Below are 24,043 nucleotides of genomic sequence, written 5' to 3'. Positions count from 1 at the left end.
CTAAAGTGTACCAACCTTGTCAGAAATCATGCCAGCTAAGATAGTTAGACAAGCTAGCTAATCTAACTTGATTGATAGCCTGTATGCCATCAAAATTGCTTGGTGACTAGTAAGTAGTATTACAAAGAAACAACAACAATAAATACAAAATGAAACGACAAATCTGAGGACGCCCATGTGCTCCCTATGATCTTGACGCCTCTGTGCGCAGTCAATGCTGTGCTCATAGAGCATGAGGAGGCATTGTTCTGGGGTAGGTTAAGTCGTTTTAACCAGCGGCTAAACAAATCTCATATCACTGAGAGTGGTGTGCAGTTCAGCACGTACGGTCAAATGGCTAAACTCCTTTTAATCCTCCTCTGCATAGGTGTGTTTTGAAGACGATCAGCCAGCAGCTTTACCTTCTTCTTGACTTTCTCCCCCAGTTTTCTTGCTCACGCGTCGTGTGCGCTCTCCATGGTGCTGAAAGGCATCCACGTAATCCGCTCAAACAAACAGCCTTGGCTACCCAGACGACATTTCACAAGTAATGCAAATCAATTTTAGGCACATTCAGCGCACAAACAATGCAACCATGAATGGACATATATCATTTGTGTAGTATATAATATAATTATCACGCAGTTTGCAACTCTGCATACAATCAGTGCATAACATCACCGTCGGTTTTGTTCGTCAAAAAGCAAGACAGGTACGCAGTGGATTTCACCAGCAACAAATATTCTATGAAATTCTGCACTGTGCACCGCCCCCCTCTAACTCTCCAACTCTCTCTCTCTCTCTGTCTCTCACATACGCTCTCTCCTCCCTCGCCACTTTCTCCAGCCAAGAAGCTAGCTTTGCCTCCCCAGCTTTACTCTACAAGCATGTCCTCAGACGTGCAGCCGTGTGATGAAGCGAACCAACTAACTTCCAGAGAGCACCGGATGAAGGAAACCCGCTGCACGAGTAGCAGAAAAGCCTGAGAGCAGGTAATTAACTCAACAACATATGTCCCGCAAATCTTAAGGATGTTTGGTTAGAGAATGGAGAGAMATGCGCACGATAAAAATTCGCTCAGTCAGTGTACCGGCGCATAACATTCATGTGTAATGTAATCGTGCAATCTTTATAGTAGTCTGTACCTTTGGAAGTGTTTATATCAATTTACTTGGGATACATGTATAATGTATCAACATCAKTCGTGGCAGGATACTGACAGAACTTTGTGCGCAACAAGCAAGGTTCGACTTGACCTATGGTATATGAGGGTCTTTCTTGGGCATTCACTACATTATACTGAATCAACCGATGCTATACAATACACAATGTCGTATAGGAGTCATATTTCCTATCGGAGGATGTAATAMACGTGTTTATCAGTGACATGGGAGTGGAGATGGTTTGCGCTTTAGATATAGTCATCTGCATATTGTGCCATGCCATGATGCGGAATGGAATTGTCACATTGCGCAATGAAATTCAGCTTAGCAAGTAAATAAATTATCATAGTGCTATGGATTGCTTTCTATTACCTGCTGTTGTCGTCAATATTGGAAAGATTCTCTTTTATTTTGGAAAAGTAAAAAGTATTTTATTCTCATATGATCCATATCTTCTTTTCAGTGGATTGTTTCTGCATCCAACAAAAAATGAAACGATATATACAAGGGTATACAATGTTACGATAATAAATCTTTAATTCGTTGTCTTAATAATTACAATGATCATACAAGGAATATTATATTTTCCACCATTTGCATGTCTGTTGCCGATCCATCCATGGAACGATTCCTTTCTCTATAGGAATGGTATTGCGCATCCCCGTGCCAGGCACCTCTCCAGGAAGACAGCAAGCATTTCGTGAGAGTTGGCTAATTGTTTTTCAAAGCAAGTTCAACAGTATCGAATTTCCCGCTTGGGCTAGTACAACTATATTGTGTTAAGATGTTATTCTATTGTGCAACACAAAGAGGGTATACCATTTAAATTGCCATTGATTTGTGTTTTGTATATGTTAATGTGTTTATATATTTACAATAAAAATATAAAATAATCGTAGTCATTTTGCAGTGAAGTATGAAGCATCCGGAAGTTGACGCATGATTTTGACTCGATGTCCTTGATTTGGAGACCTTCATACCTCGTGTGCAAATACGATTCTGTCCATACAGAATGGTATTGCTGTGTCCCCTACCCCACAAAGGAAGACAGGGAATAGTTTGTCGATTTCGTCGTCAGCTACCATTAATTTATGCATCCCACCATCATAACGATAAATGGACAGCACGCTGCATGAACATACGTGCTGGAATATGTTAAAGAGAGGATCTTCAATTATTTCACCCAATGCGCAATGAGTTTACTCGTGGTTGTTTTGCAGTGGTGGTGAGAGAAGGGTTACGATTTAGTGACAAACAACAGGGTTTGTTCGACTGTGATGAAGCTGCATGTCTCACTGAATGTGCGCGTAAAAGCGCGCTTGGCACTGCGTGAGCAACCCCGAAGGATGCGTTTGGAATATGGCTGGTGTATGTTGACACAGATTAGCAGATTGTATGATTGTATAACTGACAGCATTAACAGGATTGAAATCAGTGAGTGACTCCAGATTTCTCAACAGATCAGATAAGGGGGCTTGCCTCATTATCTAGGTTGCATGACGTGTTCCCGAAATTGCGTCAAAGTGTTCCCGAAACTTGCGTCAAGTTTTGAAATGAGCCACTGCTTTTGTGTTTTGAGGTCGCTGGAAGCTGGTGCAATTCCTCACGATACCGTCACAGTCGTGTCAAGCTTTTTGAGGTTGGAAAATAAGAATGTGCTTTGCATCGATTACCATCTCCATGTGATGTATGGGTCCCTGTGATCTCCAATAAAAAAACTCTGGTCACGCAGCGGGAGAATAAATGTGCCTGGCTATTCATAAATAGCCCCATAGACACACATAAGGATATGCATTTATCAGATCAGGTTAAAGACAGACTGTCTCGACTGTCCCATCTGTAACCTGTGAAATATGATTGTTTTTGATCGAGTTGATAGGTGATGAGAAAAAAACATTCTTTATTTTATAGGTGAAGAATCTGTGCTGCATTACTTATTGGTCTCCCAAGTCTAAATGACGTTGGCCATTTAACAGATTGGAGAGGGGGTGAACCCTTTGAAGACGGATGCAAATGTACCTCTTGCTAATGTGTCTGGTGTGTTTGATTAATTAGTGCACTTGATGCATTTGAGGTCCAGGTGCAGGTTGAAAAACGTGGTCATCATTTATAACAAAAAGGCATGGACTCTGCACTCTCTCTTTTACTTGCGTAAGTGCGCTGGTAATTATTAGGAACAATGTTACCCTGAATTCATTGTTGAAATTAATTGGTTTTGTGAGATAAAGACTGGGCAGACAACACTAGACCAATTGAATACTGAATAATTGTTGGTAGTGGTTTGGTTCTTGCAAAGTGTATTTGGTTCTGGTACAGCTTGGCTGATAGGGTGCATTCTGGTGCTCACAATTAAGAGCCTTTAACAGAATGGTTATTTGCATTGCCTTTGCGCAATATTCGCAAAATAACATGCACGAGTAACCTAAAGTCAGCAAAAAAAGAAACGTCCCTTTTTCAGGACCCTGTCTTTCAAAGATAATTCGTAAAAATCCAAATAACTTCACAGATCTTCATTGTAAAGGGTTTAAACACTGTTTTACATGCTTGTTCAATGCCCCATAAACAATGAATGAACATGCACCTGTGGAACGGTCGTTAAGACACTAAACTTAGGACACTAAAGAGGGCTTTCTACTGACTCTGAAAAACACCAAAAGAAAGATGCCCAGGGTCCCTGCTCATCTGCGTGAACGTGCCTTAGGCATGCTGCAAGGAGGAATGAGGACTGCAGATGTGGCCAGGGCAATAAATTGCAATGTCTGTACTGTGAGACGCCTAAGACAGCGTCACAGGGAGACAGGATGGACAGCTGATTGTCCACGCAGTGGCAGACCACGTGTAACAACACTTGCACAGGATCGTACATCTGAACATCACACCTGCGGGACAGGTACAGGATGGCAACAACAACTGCCCGAGTTACACCAGGAACGCACAATCCCTCCATCAGTGCTCAAACTGTCTGCAATAGGCTGAGAGAGGCTGGACTGAGGGATGGTAGGCCTGTAGTAAGGCAGACATCACCGGYAACRAYGTTGCCTATGGGCACAAACCCACCGTCGCTGGACCAGACAGGACTGGCAAAAAGTGCTCTTCACTGACAAGTCGCGGTTTTGTCTCACCAGGGGAAATGGTCGGATTCGCGTTTATCGTTGAAGGAATGAGCGTTACACCGAGGCCTGTACTCTGGAGCGGGATCGATTTGGAGGTGGAGGGTCCGTCATGGTCTGGGGCGATGTGTCACAGCATCATCGGACTGAGCTTGTTGTCATTCTAGGCAATCTCAATGCTGTGCATTACAGGGAAGACATCCTCCTCCCTCATGTGGTACCCTTCCTGCAGGCACATCCTGACATGACTTTCCAGCATGACAATGCCACCAGCCATACTGCTCTTTCTGTGTGTGATTTCCTGCAAGACAGGAATGTCAGAGTTCTGCCATGCCAGCGAAGAGCCCGGATCTCAATCCCATTGAGCACGTCTGGGACCTGTTGGATCGGAGGGTGAGGGTGGAAGAGTGGGGTAAAATCTCACAGCAAGAACTGGAAAATCTGGTGCAGTCCATGAGGGGGAGATGCACTGCAGGACTTAATGCAGCTGGTGGCCACACCAGATACTTACTGTTACTTTTGATTTTGACCCCCYCCTTTGTTCAGTGACACATTATTCCATTTCTGTTTGTCACATGTCTGTGGAACTTGATCAGTTTATGTCTCAGTTGTTGAATCTTGTTATGTTCATACAAATAATTACACGTAAAGTTTGCTGAAAATAAATGCAGTTGACAGTGAGAGGACGTTTCTTTTTTTGCTGAGTTTAGTTCAATTTCCAGACGAAAATATGATTGTTTTTTGTACAGCACTGCCATGTACAGTACAGACGCAGAATACATTCTTTTTCAATATGATGTGCTTGCCATCAGCTATGGTGCAGATCAGACACACACCATAACTTCAGATTATTTGTATCCTACATTATTGTGTGAGCGAGCTTTTGAGAGCTTTTTCTACCTCRTATTTCCTGTCACAAACATCACATTTCTGAAAATATACAAAGGCCCTCATATAATTGCTGAAAAGCTTACTCAACTGATTTTTCCTGATTCCCTCCTCCACCTTAGGTGGGGTGAGCAGCAGTACAATTGTATAATCTTTTACAGTTTAAGATGTATTAGGCTGCATGGTCAATGGGTCACGCAGCACAGTCCTAGCAATTTGGGCTTAAAAATTGCACAATTCTTTAAGCTGTCAGTGAAATCCATACAATATGTTGTCGAATTATCCACAGGTAAATACTTTAGCTATTTTCTTAATGGTTGTCATACTTTATGCAAGCTGTGCCGAGCGAGGTGGGTTTAGAAAGGGCACCTTGTTTTTTACCACTTATGGTAACATTTGCTGGTATTTGCATGTACTGCTTCAGTAAAGATTTACTGAGGTTACACATCGAGGACACAATCACTACATTACTGTCAATATATTCCCATCATTATACATGATCGATATCACATTAGAGACGCAACCACTAAAGAGTAAGCATCATTTCCCTGTGCCGTTGTGGTTTATGACCATGMTTATCTCATACTGTACTGTAAAGGYATATACTAACCCTTAGGGTAACACGCTGTATAGGGCTCATAACCTATATTCTATAGACTTGGAGAGCTGTATCAATGTGAATATGTTACGCTGCATATTGGCTGCTGTGCATGACATGCTGGCTTACTAACAATGTGAGTAAAGAGGAAGAATGGGATTTGAGTTTGTGTGTAGGGAGGTATTGATTTATTCATTTTTACCTATGAGGTAGTTTTTTTAATACGTGTTTATTTTTGTTTTACACTCATTCTCCAACGTATCTACACCAACCATGAGATAGATGTTGAGTTTGTTCAAAGTCATCCCACTAAAGGTGGGACATATTGACGGGCTATATTTGGCAGAGAGAGTTACCATTCAGTGAGATGCTATTTGTGTGTTTTCTCTATAGGGGCATCCCAAGCTGACCCCAYCCGGAGACTTCTTCCTGGGCTGAACACAATGGAGACTGTTTGACAGTGGAAGTGGAGGTTTACTGTACAGTAGCTCAGCTGGAGTTCCTCACCCCTTCATGACATGCAGTGAGCCGATGCCACCAGCAGGTATGGTGGACAATTGTAATTAAGATTAATGACCTATTGTGATTTTTAAGTTGTTGCTGCTCCAGAACCTATTAGGTAATTAGACTTTTCCTAGATAGATTTCATGTTTTGCATATTAACCATCAATAGAGTTATGGTCTGTTAGGAGAGCAGCAAGTGTCTGCTTGAAAGGGGCCACTTGAACAGCTCTTGAAGTCACACAGGTTCCCTGCCTCACTTGATAGAGCAGCTGTTTAGGAGCAGAGTAAACTAAGGTAGCAGATGTAAAATAAACACCTGAGCGGGGTCCACACATCCAGTTTTCAGGGGGAAAGGAAGCTAGGTTGAAAATACTGTATCCCTGAAAACAGGATGTTTCCCCGCTGAGGGTGGTTGTTTAATACAATTGCAAAGTTAACACATAATGCACTCCTAGCTTTGCCTATATGTTCCCACCATGTGCGCACCATGTATGGTCACTTTTAAATGAACCTAGGCTCTAATGGAACGTTCGAGAGGCTGGCACCAGGGGTGCATTTGATATAGCAGCGAGGAGCAAAGGTATATTTTTAAAAGTTTACATTYAGTCGGTTATGTGTCTGATTCAACGGACATAGGCCTTTAGAGCAGTAACCCACCGGTGGTGATCGAGCAGCGGTGTGGTGCACATCAGTGGAGCTGAGAGATGGCACCAGTTGAAAGGAATGCCTGATTATCACACTTTCAACCACAGCAGGCTGACATATCTACCCTGAGCTTTTAATTGTATTCTTATGCAATTAAAATGTTATTTTTGCTTTGTATGGATAATCTGAGGCAGCAGCGATGGAGGCTTGTTAAGGAGGAGGATGTAATTAAGCTAAAATGGGAGAATGGAATAAGAGCATGTGCAAACCTTCCACTCTAACGTTCCACACAATGGAGCGGTAAGGAAGTCCTCTCTAGACGGGTTCTTGAGCAGCTACATTGACCATGCTAGTCACCACCACTCAGAACACAGAGATGTGTTGAGATACAGCATGCCCATCTCCGKTCCAAATAAGTACTTACATTGCATGCTTTCCTGATGCAACTCTGTAGCCTATATTCTGTAACAATAGGGTTCTCGCAAGCCTGAGATTCAGCTCAGGAAATCGAAAAATCGGACAATCAAACCAGTCACGGCACATAAAATCCAGCTGATTTGTGCTGTCATAACAGCAGTCATTACACCTGGAGGCAGATGATGGGTTATTCATCTGACGTTGAAGGAGTCAGAATTATACAGACTGTACTGTAGGGAACTCCACAGCACTGAGTGATGCTCCTCCAGATCTTTGTCTAGCACTGTGAAGTATGGTCAAATAAAATAGTGTCATTGCATTTCCTACAACGACTATTGGAGGTCGTTGAACTAAGCGGTATGTTTTGGTGTTTTTGTTCTTCTTCTGTGCATTGTGTCAGCAATATTTCATTAAAAATGCTGAAGAGATGTAGTGACCCGGTAATTGGTTGTAAAACCAAGCTTGCTGTTTAGTATTTCAGGGCTCTCTAGTCTATACGGTGGTGAATTACACTTCCTCAGATGAACCCAGTGATGATTGTAGTGTAAAGCTTGATAGAATACATCAGAAGCCATTACTCTTCAAAAATTGGTTCTAGGTGATCTGTTTAGTGTCCACAGGGGAGACCTGAATACATTAAATCATGCAGGTTGGCATTATGGGGTGACTTATGTAAAAGCTTATGTACTGGAGAGAAGCTTCTGCAGGGTAGTCACTAGCTGGCACAGCACAAAGTCATACAGTCGGATTTAAACGTAACCCTCCAGGACAAGATTCATCAATAACGTCAACATGCTTTAATCATGGCCGGAGAAAATTGAAGATCTGTTGATATCATTGTAATGAATCATCCACGCTGTATCTCTCCTTAACTCCCTTTCTGGTCCTCCTCCTGAATTAGCCAGGCATCTAAAAGGTTGCAGTGTCTTTGTGGTGCATCGTGACACTGTTCATTCTAATCAAGAGGGTTCACTGCATACCTTGGGCTAGCAGCTAGCCTATCAGCTATTGTTGGGACACAGATTAGAGATGGAAGAAAGAGCTTCCACTGCTGTCTGTAAACAGTCCGAATCCTTTGTTGTACATAACAGAGACCCAAGACTGCTAGTAATAGTAGTACTACTAAGTAGTAGTAACCATGATAAACAAGATATTTCTCTGCCTGTTTTCGGTTCTAGACACAGCTGAGGAAAGCCTCAGGTGTCCTGGATCCTGCCATCCTCCAGTAATAATTCCGGCTGTCATTCCGGTGCTTAATTGCACTAAGCCTCGGCACGGATAATACGGGACTTGCGCTTCTAGCTCCATTATTATGGCTCCATAAAAATTCAGCATCCCCGCTCCCCGTTGGAACCATGGCGGAGCAGTGACATTGTCATTTGCAGCCAGATCTAATTCCTCCATGATGTGGGATTGGAAGATTGGAAGACAGAAGACATGAGAGATGGTTTTCCCTCCCTGCCTCTGACTCTCAAACACAGGTTGGCTATTGGAGTTACATTTGATGGCGAGGACACAGAGAATGAGTTAAGAGGGAAAGTGTTAAGGGGTGATTCTTTTTCCAACCCCCCCTAGACTCAGTAGGTAGAGAATGATACAGCCAGCCTGGCTCATCTGGCTGTTTATGTTACAACTCTACCCAGACAGAATATACTGGACTCTAGAGGATGTTTTCACCACAGTGCTACTGCTGTTGCTGGCTGCTGACTGTGTGAATGTTTGTGAGGGAGCCTCGTGTCAATTTCTCCCCTTTCGGGTCATGAACACTAACGAGCAATTAGACAGGAAGAGGGACGATGATACGAGCTGAAAAATGTCTCTTTACAGTCCTGGTGAGTTTAGATCTTTCAGGCAGAGTCTGACAGGACTGGGCCTTTAATCATTCACAGCACTAACAGGACCAGTGAGACTGTCTGAATGGGTCTGTGTTATGTCAGAAAGAAAGATAGCATCTCAAACATTTGACATTCACACTCCAGGAAGCACGTACAGATACCACGCACATAACATCATGGTCTCACAGCACTGGCAACACATACGCACACACAACACACACACACACACACACACACACACAACACTCAACTCCACACTCCTATGCCCGTCCTTTTCTCTTCATTCACCATTCCCTGGATCACCGTCATCATCTCTCTTTCCTGTTTCTCAAAAAAAACAGAACCTAAACAAGTTCTTCGGCTGTCCCCATAGGAGAACCCTTTGGAATAACCCTTTTGGGTTCCATGTAAACTTTTTCCACAGAGGCCTCTACATGGAACCCAAAAGAGTTCGCTTGGAACCAAAAAACGGTTTCTACTGGAACCAAAAGGGTTCTGTTCGGGACAGCTGAAGAACCCTTTTGGAATGCTTTTTTCTAAGAGTACCTTACAATTATGCCCTTTTTCTCTGGATACTGGGCTCCCCCCAAAGGTTGACATGTCTACCAAGGTGATAGTGTCACGCCTGGCCTTAGACATGGGGATGTATGTGTTTGTATTGTCTTGGGGGTTTTGTATTTGTTTATGGGTGCTGTGGTTTAGTTGGTTAAAGTGTCTAGTCTAGGTGTATGTATGTCTATGGTTGCCTAGATTGGTTCTCAATTAGAGACAGCTGTCTATCGTTATCTCTGATTGGGAACCATATTAGGCAGCCATATTCATTAGGTAGTTCGTGGGTGATTGTCTATGTGTAGTGTTTAGTGTCAGCACTATTTGTTATATGCTTCACGTTCGTCGTTTTATTGGTTTGTATGTTTGTATAGTGTTCTTCGTTTCGTTTTCGTCTTCAATAATAGAAGATGTATTGTTATCACGCTGCGCCTTGGTCTCCTCTCTTCCACAATACGACGATCGTGTAACGATACTCTAAATCCTCCTCCTCCTCAGACGAGGAGAGGAAGAGGGGATCTGAAGACCAATGTGCAGCGAGGTATGATGACATGATTTATTTAAGACACGACAAAACAACGAGACAGAAAACGAACTATACTTGAATAAACTACAAAACAATAAACGATAAAACGACCTGGACACGAACTTACATATAACGTGAAGAACGCACGACAGGTACACGACTACAAACAAACGCTACAGTCCCGTGTGGCAGAACATACATACAGACACAGGAGACAACCACCACGACAAACAATGTGAAACAACCTCCCTATGTATGTCTCTCAGAGAGAAACGAAAACACCTGCCCTTGATTGAGAGCCATACAAGGTCAATTAAACCTGACACTTAACATAGAACAAACAAACAGACTGCCCACCCATCTCACGTCCTGACCCACTAACACAAAAACAATACAAAAGGAAACAAGGTCAGGAACGTGACAGAACCCCTTAAGGTGCGAACTCTGGACGCACATAAAAAAAGTCTAGGGGAGGGCTGGGTGGGCATCTGTCCGCGGCGGCGGTTCTGGCGAGGGATGGATCATCCCACCATAATAATCCCGCTTCTGTGGCTCCTCAAGATGCGACCCTCGCACTCGACTTGGACTGGGAACCCTAGACATGGGTCGTTGTTTTAGGGGCAGCCCGGACTGAGGGACGGCAGCTCCGGACTGAAGGGACAACACCGGATGGCTGGCGGATCCTGGCTGGTGGCTCTGGCGGTAGTGGCCTGGCTGGTCTGGCTGGCGCTCTGGCTGGTCCTGGGCTGGACTCTGGCTGGTCCTGGCTGGACGGCTCTGGCTGGTCCTGGCTGGACGGCTCTGGCTGGTCCTGGCTGGACGGCTTGGCTGGTCCTGACTGGACGGTCTGGCAGGTCCGGTCTGGCGGAAGGCTCTGGTGATCCGGTCTGGCGGAAGGCTCTGGCTGATCCGGTCTTGGCGGAAGGCTCTTGGCTGATCCCGGTCTGGCGAAGGCTCTGGCTGATCCGGTTGGCGGAAGGCTCTGGCTGATCCGGTCTGGGCGAAGGCTCTGGCTGATCCGGTCTGGGGAAGGCTCTGGCTGATCCGGTCTGGCGACTTTGGCAGCTTCATGGCAGACGGGCGGCTTTGCAGGGTCATGGAGACGGGCAGTCAGGCCCGGCTGGGCAGACGGCAGTTAGGCGCCGTGGGCAGACGGGCAGTTCAGGCGCCGTTGGGCAGACGGGCAGTTCAGGCGCCGTTGGGCAGACGGGCAGTTCAGGCGCGCTTGGCAGACGGGCAGTTCAGCGCTGTGGGAGACGGGCATTCAGCGCGTTGGGCAGACGGGCAGTTAGGCGCCGTTGGGCAGACGGGCAGTTAGGCGCCGTTTGGCAGACGGGCAGTTCAGGCGCGCTGGGCAGACTGGCAGTCAGGCGCCGCTGGCAGACTGGCAGCTCAGGCGCCGAGGGCAGACGGGCACACTGTGGGAGGAGACGGAGAGACAGCCTGGTGCGTGGGGCTGCCACAGGACCACCAGGCTGGAGAGACCTACAGGAGGCTTGATGTTAAGAGGCACCTGAAGAGAGGCTGTGGGGGAGTACTGGAGCTCTGGTGCGCAGCCTTGGCACCACTCCCCCAGCTGGAATACCACACGCCGGACCCTCCAGAGTGCAGGCACAGGTTGAACCGGGCTGTGATGAGCACTGGAGATCTAGTGCCTACTACGCGCACTTCTCTCTTAGCTCCACTACACAATTTGCCCGGTACGAGCGGAGCATAGGCATAGGACGCACTGCACCCTCCCACGCTCCTGAGACACAGCACGCAGAGCCGGCGCAGGATACCCTGGACCGAAACTGCGTACCGGAGACCAGACGCGCTGAGCAGGCACAATACGCCCGGCTGGATGCCCACACTCACATGACACTTTCGGGGGCTGCTCTATAGCGCACCGGGTATGGGCACGCACTGGCGACACGGTGCGCTTAACGCATAACACGGTGCCTGACCAGTGACGCGTTGCTTATAAAGCACGAGGAGTGCGCTCAGGTCTGCTACCTGGCTTAGCCACATCCTCTCTGAGCTCCCCAAAAAAATTCTGGGGTTGCCTCTCGATACTGTCCGCTCCGTGCTGCCTCCTCATATCGCCGCGTTCAGTTTCGCTTTCTCCAGCTCGCTTTGGGGCGGCGATACTCCCAGCCTGTGCCAGGGTCCTTCTCCGTTCAAGATCTCCTCCATGTCCATGAATCCTGGGATCTCTGCGGTTGCTGTCGTTGCCCTTTTCCCCGCTGCTTGGTTCTGGTAATTTGGTGGGTGGTTCTGTAACGATATCTAAATCCTCCTCCTCCTCAGATGAGGAGAGGAGAGAGGGATCTGAAGACCAATGTGCAGCGAGGTATGATGACATGATTTATTTAAGACACGAAAAACACGAAGACAGAAAAGAACTTATCTTGAATAAACTACAAAACAAATAAACGATGAAAACAGACCTGGACACGAACTTACATAAACGTGAAGAACGCACGAACAGGTACACGACTACAAACAAACGCTACAGTCCCGTGTGGCACGAACATACATACAGACACAGGAAGCACCACCCACGACAAAATGTGAAACAACCTCCCATGTATGTCTCTCAATCAGAGGAAAACGAAAACACTGCCTCTGATTGAGAGCCATACAAGGTCAATTAAACCTGACTTACCATAGAACAAACAACACAGACTGCCACCCATCTCACGTCCTGACCCACTAAACCACAACAATACAAAAGAAAAAGGTCAGGAACGTGACAGATCGTGACAGATAGGTTAATCATGTGTATTTCTTTAATTAATTCAGAATTTCCCCTGTCCTAGTGGATCTGTTGTTTTCCCATCCTCAGCCATTCACTTTCAAGAACTAAGTGTTTTGAGCCCCTATGTAAAAGACTAACATGGTTTTAAAGGTCATTCTCACACTTTAAATTCAATTGTACTCTTAAAAGGCCTTAACATCTTAATTACTAATCCTTATTGTAAACCTCTGTAATTCTATGTCACCTTTGCCCTGGTCCTGTCCTCCGACCATTAAGGAACCCTAAATGCCCCGTCAAACTAGAACGCTTTATTTAATTCTCAGTTCAGTAGATTCTGCCAAAACGTACCATTGAAAGGAATTGGCACGAAATTACAGCATCAATCCATTTTTCCATTTAGTCCTGTTGCGAGCTTCTTGCAACATAAATACTATCTCTTTTTTTGTGAATGTTCAGAACTGCAGAATGTGCCAAAGAAGCGAGTCTGTAAATTGCCTATGCAATTTTACAAAGCAATTGTGCTTCTCCCATCCCAGTGTCAGTGGAGAAAAAAAAGGCAATCTGCGAAAATTGAACTTCAATTAGAGTAGTGGAGAGACTACTGCTTCACACAAAAGCTCCATTTTGTACAGGCCTACATGCTCTCACCAGCTAAACACAGGCTCTGAAGATAATGACGGAATCATAGCAGAGAAAAATGCTCCTGTCCAAGACGCTGGCTAATTTAAGGAGCAGAAAGGGAAAGGGGGATACCTAGTCAGTTGTACAACTGAATGCATTCAATTGAAATGTGTCTTTCCGCATTTTTTATTTTTGTCAGCTATGGGATTCAATCCAGCAACCTTTCGGTTACTGGCCCAACGCTCCTACCCCAATGGTGGTGGATCATGTTGAATACGTGTTAAAACCGAGCAATACTAATGCAGGCAATGATCATTTGAGGTTACAGATTCACCGGTGTCTCAGTTTATTCTAGTGCATTTGTGAGTGCAGACCTGTTTATACTGTAGCTTCAGGTATAACTCATCTCACCTTTTGTTTCTTTTTCCACTATGTTGTGTAGTAAAGCCCRGTTCTTTTATGTGCTCAGCTGGTCAGATTTACTGCGGCTGTCCATTCTGTCTAACTATACGTAAACGCAAGACAAAGGCCAGATAACGGTTGTAAAAACCACTGCCTTGTTAGTCTTGGATGGCATTTCGTAGATGTCTGTTATTTTCTTGTTATTTCTCAGAAAGAGCAAAGATGTGTGTCTAGCTGTGCCCAGGGGGACAGTGGAGGGAAATCACTAGAGGATGTAGATATAKCCCAAGGAGGAAGAGCGACTGGGACAAAGAGGAAACAGGGTAATGACATACTTCCACTATCAAAACAAGACCAGGACGACTCCAGACATATGATATTTCAGAGACATTTCCATAAGCCATAAGCACAACATGTCCGGATCATCCAATACCTAGATATCTAGCTAACTTTCTCAACCTCAGGCTGTCAGTGAGAGAAACTACCAGCCATTTGGCCTATAGACCTGCTGCACACAGGTCCATGGCTAGACCTGACATTCWTGAAGATACCATTGTGGACAAAACTCTTTCCAGGTGGCTGAATTGACATTTGGAATAAATGCCACGGAGAAGGAGTGTATTTCAGTTATTTGTGTGTGTTTTAGGAACTGTGCATGCCTTCCCCCCGCTGATTCAATGTGGTATTTATATGGAAGTTCTGTGGGTTTATGAAAGGATTTATTATTTCCGTTATTATCTTTAGACTCCCCGTTGAGTCAGTTAGCCGTGTCAAACTGAACGGCCYGTCTGATATGCTGTTACTTGAGTTGACAGAGACAGGGTTGCCGAGGGAGCCCAGAGAATACAGTGTGTCAGTGTAACACAAACACACTCGAGGGATAGATTCTCTGAATTCACACCCTCTGATAGACCTCTCCAGAAACCATCCAAGAAAGGAGTCAGGACGCTGAAGAAAAAGAACAAGAAGCACAACCAGAGAAAAACTCTGGGCTTGTCAGACCAGGTGGAACAAAGACGAGTAGAGAACAATGAACAGGCAAGCGAGCGATAAAAAAAGAATTCCAGGACAAAATCAGAGGGGCTTCAGCTCAGAGGCAAGTGATAATTGGGAGCTTTTAGAATGCAGGAGACAATGTTCTCTCTGCTTCAACGTGTTCCGTGAACGTGGAGGTGGAAGGTATTTGGGTATTGTCCTACTGGTCTATCTCATCAGTCAGGATGGTGGCCACCTGGCCATAGATATATCAGACCAGATGCCGTGTGATGAGTGTGTCTGTGACATATTGGCCTACGTACTGATGTGGCGGTAGGTACAGACAAAATCCAATGTCCTTTTTTAAAAATCATGTTTTGCAGTTTTTACTAGTCAGTCCCCATCCTTAAATACCCCTGGCTTTCATTAGAGAAAAACCTGCAGCTCGTTTCAACAAGCAAATCCTGCTGTGAGTATAAACAGCAGGCTGCAATGCTGTCTTTGTTGCAGTTAAACAGCACTACAGGGAAAAGGGAGGGATTGGTTGCCAAATAGTAACTACTTTCTTCTGTAAATAACAGAACGTCCGTGGATATATAACAATAGGCTTGTATAAAGATGAATACATGCAGAAAAAAGTTGACTGCAAAATCTGCTCTGCTTTATTCCATCAGACAAACACTGTTGATATAGTAGACTAAACGTATGTGCATTCAATGTAAATATCATCTTTACTCCACAGACGTTGGTTCTGAATTGGCTGGTGTTGGCTGAGTGGTGCTGTTGACCCAACTGCCTCATTTTGCCTTTAAGGTCACTCRGATCCTTCTCATTATTATGTGCATGGTGAGAGAACATTTCTGCGAGCCAGTGGTGACTCACCATGGTCTTGCTTATTGACTGAAGTCTGGAGGCGTGTGACAGCTTCCACAGTTTTGGGCAGTGGAATGACAAACTGCACTCAAACTCTGCTCAGTGATAATGTCAGGAGAGAGCATTACGCCTAGGTGACATGAATGAGAATCATTTCTTTTTTAAACAATGACTAACATTTTAACCTGTGTGAACAGGATGACAGTGGCTTAGACTTGGAGGATCAAACTCAACCACTTATTGGCTATGATGGAAAGGTCTCCAGAGTAGTACCACTACTTCAGCCTTCCTAGTTGATTTATGCCTGATTCATTTGGAATACGTCTCCATAGATCCAAACCAATATGGCCTCCTGTCTCCTAGTGTGTTGACAGTGACTCCCCGGTGGGCGGTATCAACCTGTGAGCAAAATGATGTTAAACAGGCTGGATAGAATCATTATGTCTGCCATCACATCAGGCATCACATACCTTGGTTAATCCAGAGGGAACCGGATTCTTATACCGAGTTAATAGAGAATTAAGATGTGTAGTTTCGTGGCTCTGGAAAGAGATCCCAAGGGGGCGTCTTTCCAATTATCTATTAACTTGTGATTTATTGGTTCAGTTGTTCTCCTTTCCATCCCAACCTGACCTCCTTCTGTTTCTGTTCATTATTCTCCCTCTCCTCTCCCCACAGTCGCCTCATATTTCCTGTCTGTCTCCATCTCCCTYCCTCCCCTCGTGTGTTCTCTCTAGCTCTGCTGCTCGCCTTAGCGCAGTGATGGGCTTTTCCCATGCAGCTGGTTCTTAATGGAGGCCCTGCTCCAGAAAGCTGATGTTAATGTTGACTGGGATCACCGACTCTCCTCCGAGGCACAGAGTGGTGAGAAATGAATGTGCTACCTCCAGCCGGCCTGGCCCAATAACTTCTCATATATGGATTCTGAGGCCTGAACGGGGGGGGAAAGAGTACTGTTTGGGTTTAGAGGAAGAGGGAGGGGGGAGGGGGGAGGGGGGAGGAGTAGGGTGTTTATGATAGGATGTGTATGAGTGTATACTGATGTCTTAAGAAATGAAGGTGGATGATAGCACGTCATGAAGGATGATGAAGAAGGGTTAGTATGCATTTGGGAGACATCCATGCCTGACAGGACAGTGTGTTAATAAAACAGGGAACGTGGGCCTGTTGCTCCCTCAAGCATTGGTTAGTCCGTCTTGCTGTCAACAGCATTGACAGTCAGCCTGCTCTGCTCCTGCTCTGCTGCGCCAACCTCCCTTAACCTCACAACCCTGTCTGACAGCCCTGGAGATGTGCTCTGTTCTGAGAAAGAGAGGTGTGTGTGTGTGTGTGTGTGTGTGTGTGTGTGTGTGTGTGTGTGTGTGTGTGTGTGTGTGTGTGTGTGTGTGTGTGTGTGTGTGTGTGTGTGTGTGTGTGTGTGTGTGTGTGTGTGTGTGTGTGTGTCCAGACGGTGCGGTTAGCCTCATTTACATCAGAGGATTGGTCATGACAGTGACCCTCGCTGACGAACGTAAGCAGACAGAGATTTCCCCCGTCTGTTTTCTTCACGTTCTGCCATCAGTCCCTGGATCAGAGTCTGTAAAGCAGCCATCCATGCCACAGCCTCGGTGACAGCACAGGGAAAAGCACGTCATCACGCCACACACCGTCTCCTCACATTCCCTGGGATGCGTATCCTGCCAGCCTTGCTATGATCTACACAAACCAGACCAGGCATCCATTTTAGATTGAATGGGGTGGSGCTGGTTCCATCCTGATTGGGTGACGTTCTAGTGTCTGTGTTATTTGTGACTGTTGGAAGGCCATGGTGTGCGAGACYMAGATACGCATAGTGACTCATTCCCCAGTGCTTAGAGCCAGGAAAGCCCCATCCGTCATGCAAAGATCACCCTTGTCCTGTCTCTTTGAAGTGATGGTTGGATTTGGTGAGGCAGGACACAGTGCCTCCGGTGTGAAAAGGTTCTACTACCGTGGGGCGACTCGTTCAAAAACGCAGTAGCGTTCCATACGTATGTATGAGACCAGGTGTGTAGCCAGGAACCCAGCCAAGTTAATCCACTACCAATTCATCCGTGCTTGGGAGTAATTCAGTATGTAAGTGGCTTTTTAATCTTTTCTTKGGAAGGTGTGGTAACCCTTGCTCTCACATAAACCCACAGGGGAGCAGCATTAATCAAAAGAACACAGAATGGGTTTGATGGATTGGGTTGATGATTTGAATTTCCCCTTAAAAATGATGTTTTTATTCGTCTCATCTGCGGGTTTAAATCAGTGGAACGTCCGTTAGAACGATGCCCAGCCATCTAAATTACATGCAGGACTCAAAAACTGGAGATTTATCGTCTTCCTCCACTGGCCTGCATGAATTATTTATTACTCAATGTCTCTCACACAAACCCCAGGAGCTCTTTAATCCACACTGATATTAGCCTGCCTGACTGTATATTAGTGGACTGAGAGACGTATGAAAAACAAACTTCTCTCTCTCTCTCTCTCTTTTTGTCTTCAGTTTATCATGCAACTTTGAAAAACTTGGATTACGTTTTATCTCAATCCTTTGCCCGGTTGACCCAATGAGGCATTGTGCAGACGGTGTCTGCCAGAATGATGAGGTACATGGTCTTAGATTATCCTTTGAATTACCTGTTTCTGTGCGTGTAAGATTGGGAAGGAGAGAAAAAAGCTGGCAGACTGGGGGGATTAGGAAGGGCTGATTCCCAGAGTAAAGGCTGTCAATTTGTTCACTGTGAGGAGATGTGATTGAGCATGTCTGCTGGCTACTTGGACCACAGTCTCCCCAGTGCAGGGATTGATTGAGTCGTACCTGCCTAGGGTTCTGTTGGCCCTGCGCCCGTCCACGGGCCACGTTCCCTCTCCCTGCCCAGTCTGTCAGCCCCTGAAGTTATGACATCATGAGCCCCCTCATAAGGCACCTCCATTGTTTTGAAATGAAGGGACATCAATTTCCCAGGCTCCACTGCCCAGCGGATGATTTGTGAGTGCTATTATCCTCAGAAATCGCTCTGGAAAATGGCTGCGGAATGGAGAGAGTTTGGGAGGGGTGACTTGCTGCATGGAAATGGTGTCTAAGCTGCCTGTTTTGGCCAGTTCCAATAGAGGTATTTCACACTTTTGGGGTCAAAACCCCATGTACACATACATGTAAATCTACTCAGATTACAGAGTTCATGATTATAAGCTACTATTTCTGCCCTGAAAGTGGCATTTGGAGAAAAATATGACTTTGTAGATAGGACTGCCAGCTAAGAGAGTGACAGATGGAAATAAATAGCGAGACAGAGGCAAAAATTGACCACTCACCTGGATGTCAATGGAGCATTTCCAGAACTTTCTCTCTTGCCGTTTGTAGAAGCAGCATACCTGGGTGCCATCCAGTTGACAGCCAAGGTTTTCATATCGAGGCTTGACTAATTCATTAGGAAGCCATCTGAGTCCCAGAACGTTCCATTGTTAGAACCTGAGTCTGAGAAATAAACGGCTGACTATTCGAAACACGCCTTCCAAACTTGATCACAATGGATAGGTAATGCGTTATGCATTCCGATTTCATTATGAATAAAAAACAAAATGTTCGGAAAGCGTGTGTGAAATTGTTTTTATTTCCTTGAAGAGTACCTAAACATGGCAACAAAATATGAAAATGTAAAGATAAAGTCGCATTCATATTTCAAGTCTGCCCTAATTCAATCTCCTCTATTTCCTTTTCAAAACATTTGTCCACATTTCAACTCTAAACTTTAACGGAAGTAAGAGTCTGAATCTATTTAGCATCCTTTCGGGAAGAAGCAACTTACAGTACTTTTGCTTTCAGGAGCCACTCAGCTCGACACAATACGTGGTCAAATGCAGAAAGTTATCAGTGAGGTGCAGGAACGTAAAGTCCTCTTCACCACTCACTGAAGAATTCAATTCTCCCACATGGACCCATCTGACAGCAGAGGGCTATTCTGCACGGGCAAGATAAACATTACAGTGGAAAACAGTGAAATAATAAATGCTGAAGGAATATGTTGGGATATTTATCTGAAGGGCCTGAAGATAGGGCCGAGGTGGGGAGAGGACTGAGGACAAATTTGTTTTTGCCATTGGCAGATTGTGACTAGACCTTCTGAATACTAAACATACTAGTTCCTTTTGTTTTCTGATAATCCATCCCCGTGCATTGTTGACTGTAGATGACAACACAATGTCCTGGTCTTCGCCCGTGGGAGTGTGATGTTTGGGACGGGATCTACTAGGTTCGGTAGTTATTCCCATCTTTTCTCTCGTACACAGCAGCGTTTGCGTTTACTATGGCCATTGTTAATGGCAGGAAATTAGAAAACAAAAAGTCAATTTTTAAATAAGCGTGGTATCCATTAAACACAAACCAATTCTCGATGGAAACGGAACCAAACAACGCAAAATAGCAATATCTGATAAGAGCCCATGAGATGCCATCGGTATTGCAGCAATTGCAACGTCAAACATACAAACTGTACAAGTTCAACTGTACGAGTTCAAATCGACAGCATAAACAATGCATTCATTCACACAAAAAAGCTGTATATTCCTATATGTTCCTGCCAGGAGTTCACAGGAAAGCTATGAGAATTGCATCGTGTAAACTACAAAAGGAACAGAATAACCTAAATCTCTGTCACTGTAGTAACCTCTGACCTCAGATAGTATTACATCAGAGTTGAGAGAGAAGACGTCCTCTCCATCCTGTAACCTTTGTTTAACCCAGATATCCTCGCCTGCTTTTCCAGGAATATCCCCTGCTATTTTTAAAGGACTCCTCGCCGGAATTCTTTCTAGTTGTGAATGTAATTATATAATCTCAGAGAAAACCCCTCCTCCGTTCTTTTCCCATCAGCTACTAAACCTCTGGGAGTGCCACCGTTGATTCACTCTACTGCCTGATGATGAGTTCATACAACGCTCCACACGCACCGTTCCTATTTCTCACAGCCTTTAAATGTTTAGGTCTGATTTACATASATTTAATACTGGTAGGTGTGAAAGGAAAGTCCAGCATTGCCATCAAGATTAACCTGATCAAATCAAATCAATCAAATCTCACTGTGCTGGATGGTGAAAGACAGTAGTTGGCCATAATGTGTGAGCTAACCTTTATGACATGGATTGAATATTTATTCACCTCTTATCAGCCCTCCTGTGGCTGGCTAACCCTCGCACTGTTCTCTCCCAGTCTCTCCCCTGAACTTTAGGCAGAAATMTTTTTATCCCAGTGTAAAGTCAGAGCTCAGCAGAATAGACTGCTTTCCTCCAAAGGATGATGAACACTGTAAAAGCCCACTTTTCAATAGCAGGGGTTTCTAGGGGATGGGATGAGGTTGAATAAATATGCAGAGGCTGCATGGTTTTGTCCGAGAGCACAGAGTGAACAGACCTGCTTATCAGGTTTTAGATAATATGTGGGAAGAAAAAAAAATCCTCTGACCTCTGAATGTCATTATCGGTGCAGTTTACTAGCCTGTATTATTCACTGCCTGCTTCCTTTAGCTATTAAAATGGGGGGTCCATTCTCCAACGGGCTATTTTTGTAGTCAGACAGCAGCGAGGGGGGTGGCAACAGAATCTCTTTGATATTCTTCTCACATTGAGCTAATTGTGCAGTTGTTGGGCTGTTTACGCACAAATCTGAAATTGCCTCATAAACAGATTACATGGGAAATGTACAAGAGGCAAGCGTTTGATTGAAAAGTTGCAATAGAAGACTGGTTGAGTGGAGGTTTCATGACTGTGTACAATTATATACGCTAGTTCCAGAGAAAGATTTAATAAGCAATCACCCCTCTTGTCAATGTCTTCCACTATTAGCATAAATGAATCCTTCAGTCCATTTTGCTAGTTTCTGGATGGATGTCATGCTTAATGATTGCCAGTCATCTCCAGTGTTATGTACAGAGCCAAATTTGTTGTTATTCAGTTGATGAGAGAAGAACCTCTAAATCATATCAAGAATATTAGGAGTCCAAAATAGAACACAATGCATTTTCCAAAGAGCACTATGCAAGATCAACACCTGTTTCAACATAATCTTCCTCCCGCATGCTAAATTAATCACACAAAAAAAAGAGTTGATGTAGTCAGCCAGGAAAACATGGAATACCATAATTCATGGTATCAGTGTAGGGACTGCTCACTTGGCCAGCTTCATCTTAACCTATATTAGTCATAGGTATGACAACTCTATGAGTGACAAGGTCTAGGACAACAAGTGCCAGCCACGGGCTCTACCTGCCCCAGGGTCAACTACTATAATGTTTGCGTTGTCATTCTCTAAATCACCTCGCTGGTGTCGTGACGGGAAAGGCCTTCCGCCTCCTCGTTCTCCTCGTTCTCCTTAATGAGCGCAGTTAACACAAAGCAGGCATATACTGGGACATACTGAGTGGGAGAGAAAAACAGAAAGCAATGCTAATAGCTAAGTAAACAAACTAATAACTGGAGCGCTCGGCCCTGGGGTTAAACAACAGACCCCTCTAATCACTCTCTTTGATTCAGTTGCATTGGTATTCATACAGGGAGCAGCCGAGAAGATGTTTTGTCTGAACACGGTCAACTCCAGCCCCCGGTGTCTGAGACTCATGCCCGTACGTCGGAATGAACAAGCTGCTGCAGACATATTCACCCATGGAGAAAAACACAAAAACACATGTGTACGGTATGTGCCTGTAAAATAGCACGCACCACTTTCTTAGACAACTGCAAGCAACTCATCTGTAACTGATGAAAGGTTGCTGAGAGCATTTGAGGTTGATCAATATCTAGGGAAGGCAGTCTGAGAATAACAATTCAAGTAAATACAAAGATATCCATCATTTTAACAAATATACAGAGATATGGAATAGAGAGCAGTCAGAGCTCTGCATTGCAGAGATGTAGCCTATCGTCACACACCAGCAGAGGCTGATTGACGAACAGCTTTTCCAAATGGTATAATCAAGACGTTATAGAAGGAAGCGAGCAGAGACAAGCACTACAGCTGGTAGGAAGGCACAAAGTAGACAACAGGGAGAGCTGGTTAAGAACGTCAGCTAAGAGGTGATTCTCATTGACGAACATTTTAGAATAGACCCTAAGATCTATAACAGCTCCAGAACCCTGAGAGTCAAGCCTCGTCATACTCCTGAACCGTGATAGAGCAGCAGCCCATACTTGGAGCCCGGGTCCTGGCAATTGGCGCAGAGGGACACCGAATACTAGAACATTGCATTATGGGCGTTCCCTCCTGAGTATTTCAAAATGGAAAGACTGGCAGGCCTGTTTAATGGGTTATTCTTGCTATGGGGTATTTTCAAAGCACTTAACAGTTCATAGCGGTGCAAATATGTTTTTCTGTAAAAGGAGAATTATACTAGTCTCTAAGGGGTATCAAATGGAAATGCTAGAGTCTTTGGACATAAAACATAAATTTCACCAGGGATTGCGTGAGGGGAAATTGCGATGACTCTAAAAACATAATATAAATTATCAGGATAAAGGTAAGACCCAGAAGCAGACSGCGTTGAAGTAACAATGTTTATTACAGCAACAGGGGCAAAGGTACAGGACGGCAGGCAGGCTCAGGGTCAGGGACAGGCAGCGTGGTCAGGTGGGCGGGCTCAGGGTCAGGACAGGCAAGGGTCAAAACCAAGAGGATGAGAAAAGAGAGACTGGTGAAAAGCAGGAGCTGATACAAAACACGCTGGTTGACATAACAAACAAGACAAACTGGCCAGCGACAAACAGAGAACACAGGTATAAATACACAGGGGATAATGGGGAATATGGGCGACACCTGGAGGGGGGTGGAGACAATCACAAAGACAAGTGAAACAGATCAGGGCGTGACAATAAATTGATTCAATCCCCCATAGTTCATGATGCACTACCCAGGGGGTGTCCAATGCTCCCCCTAGGTAGAATAGCGATGAAACCATTTGCTTGGTTATACCAGAGACAATTTGAAGTATAACTTCGTGTCTACTATTTGCCGCATATAAACATCTCTCTTGAGTTTATCGTTCTCTGCAGAATGTCATAGCAAGCTGTTGCGCAACGTTAGCTCACAGTAAGCCAGTGCATATGGAAACATCCTATTTAGACACCCTTGGAGGTCTGCTATACTGTGTGAGCATGCTCCGTACCTATCTGCAGTCTGCACCCCTCTCTTCAGGGAGGGCTGAGCTGAGAGATTTCCCAGATA

General features: G+C 44.9%; 1 long non-coding RNA gene across 1 annotated transcript; it reads left to right on the top strand.

The window, feature by feature from the left end:
- Window positions 1–802: 802 nt before the first annotated feature.
- LOC111982444 (uncharacterized) lies at window positions 803–22,457 on the top strand. The gene is made up of 3 exons (XR_002879748.2): window positions 803–971; window positions 6,132–6,282; window positions 22,380–22,457. It is a non-coding gene; the product is annotated as an uncharacterized lncRNA (long non-coding RNA).
- Window positions 22,458–24,043: the final 1,586 nt, after the last annotated feature.

Source organism: Salvelinus sp. IW2-2015, linkage group LG3, assembly GCF_002910315.2.
Source record: "Salvelinus sp. IW2-2015 linkage group LG3, ASM291031v2, whole genome shotgun sequence".
NCBI classification, from domain to species: domain Eukaryota; kingdom Metazoa; phylum Chordata; class Actinopteri; order Salmoniformes; family Salmonidae; genus Salvelinus; species Salvelinus sp. IW2-2015.
The sequence above is the reverse complement of the archived record's forward strand: the minus strand, read 5'-3'. Positions and strand labels throughout refer to the sequence as shown.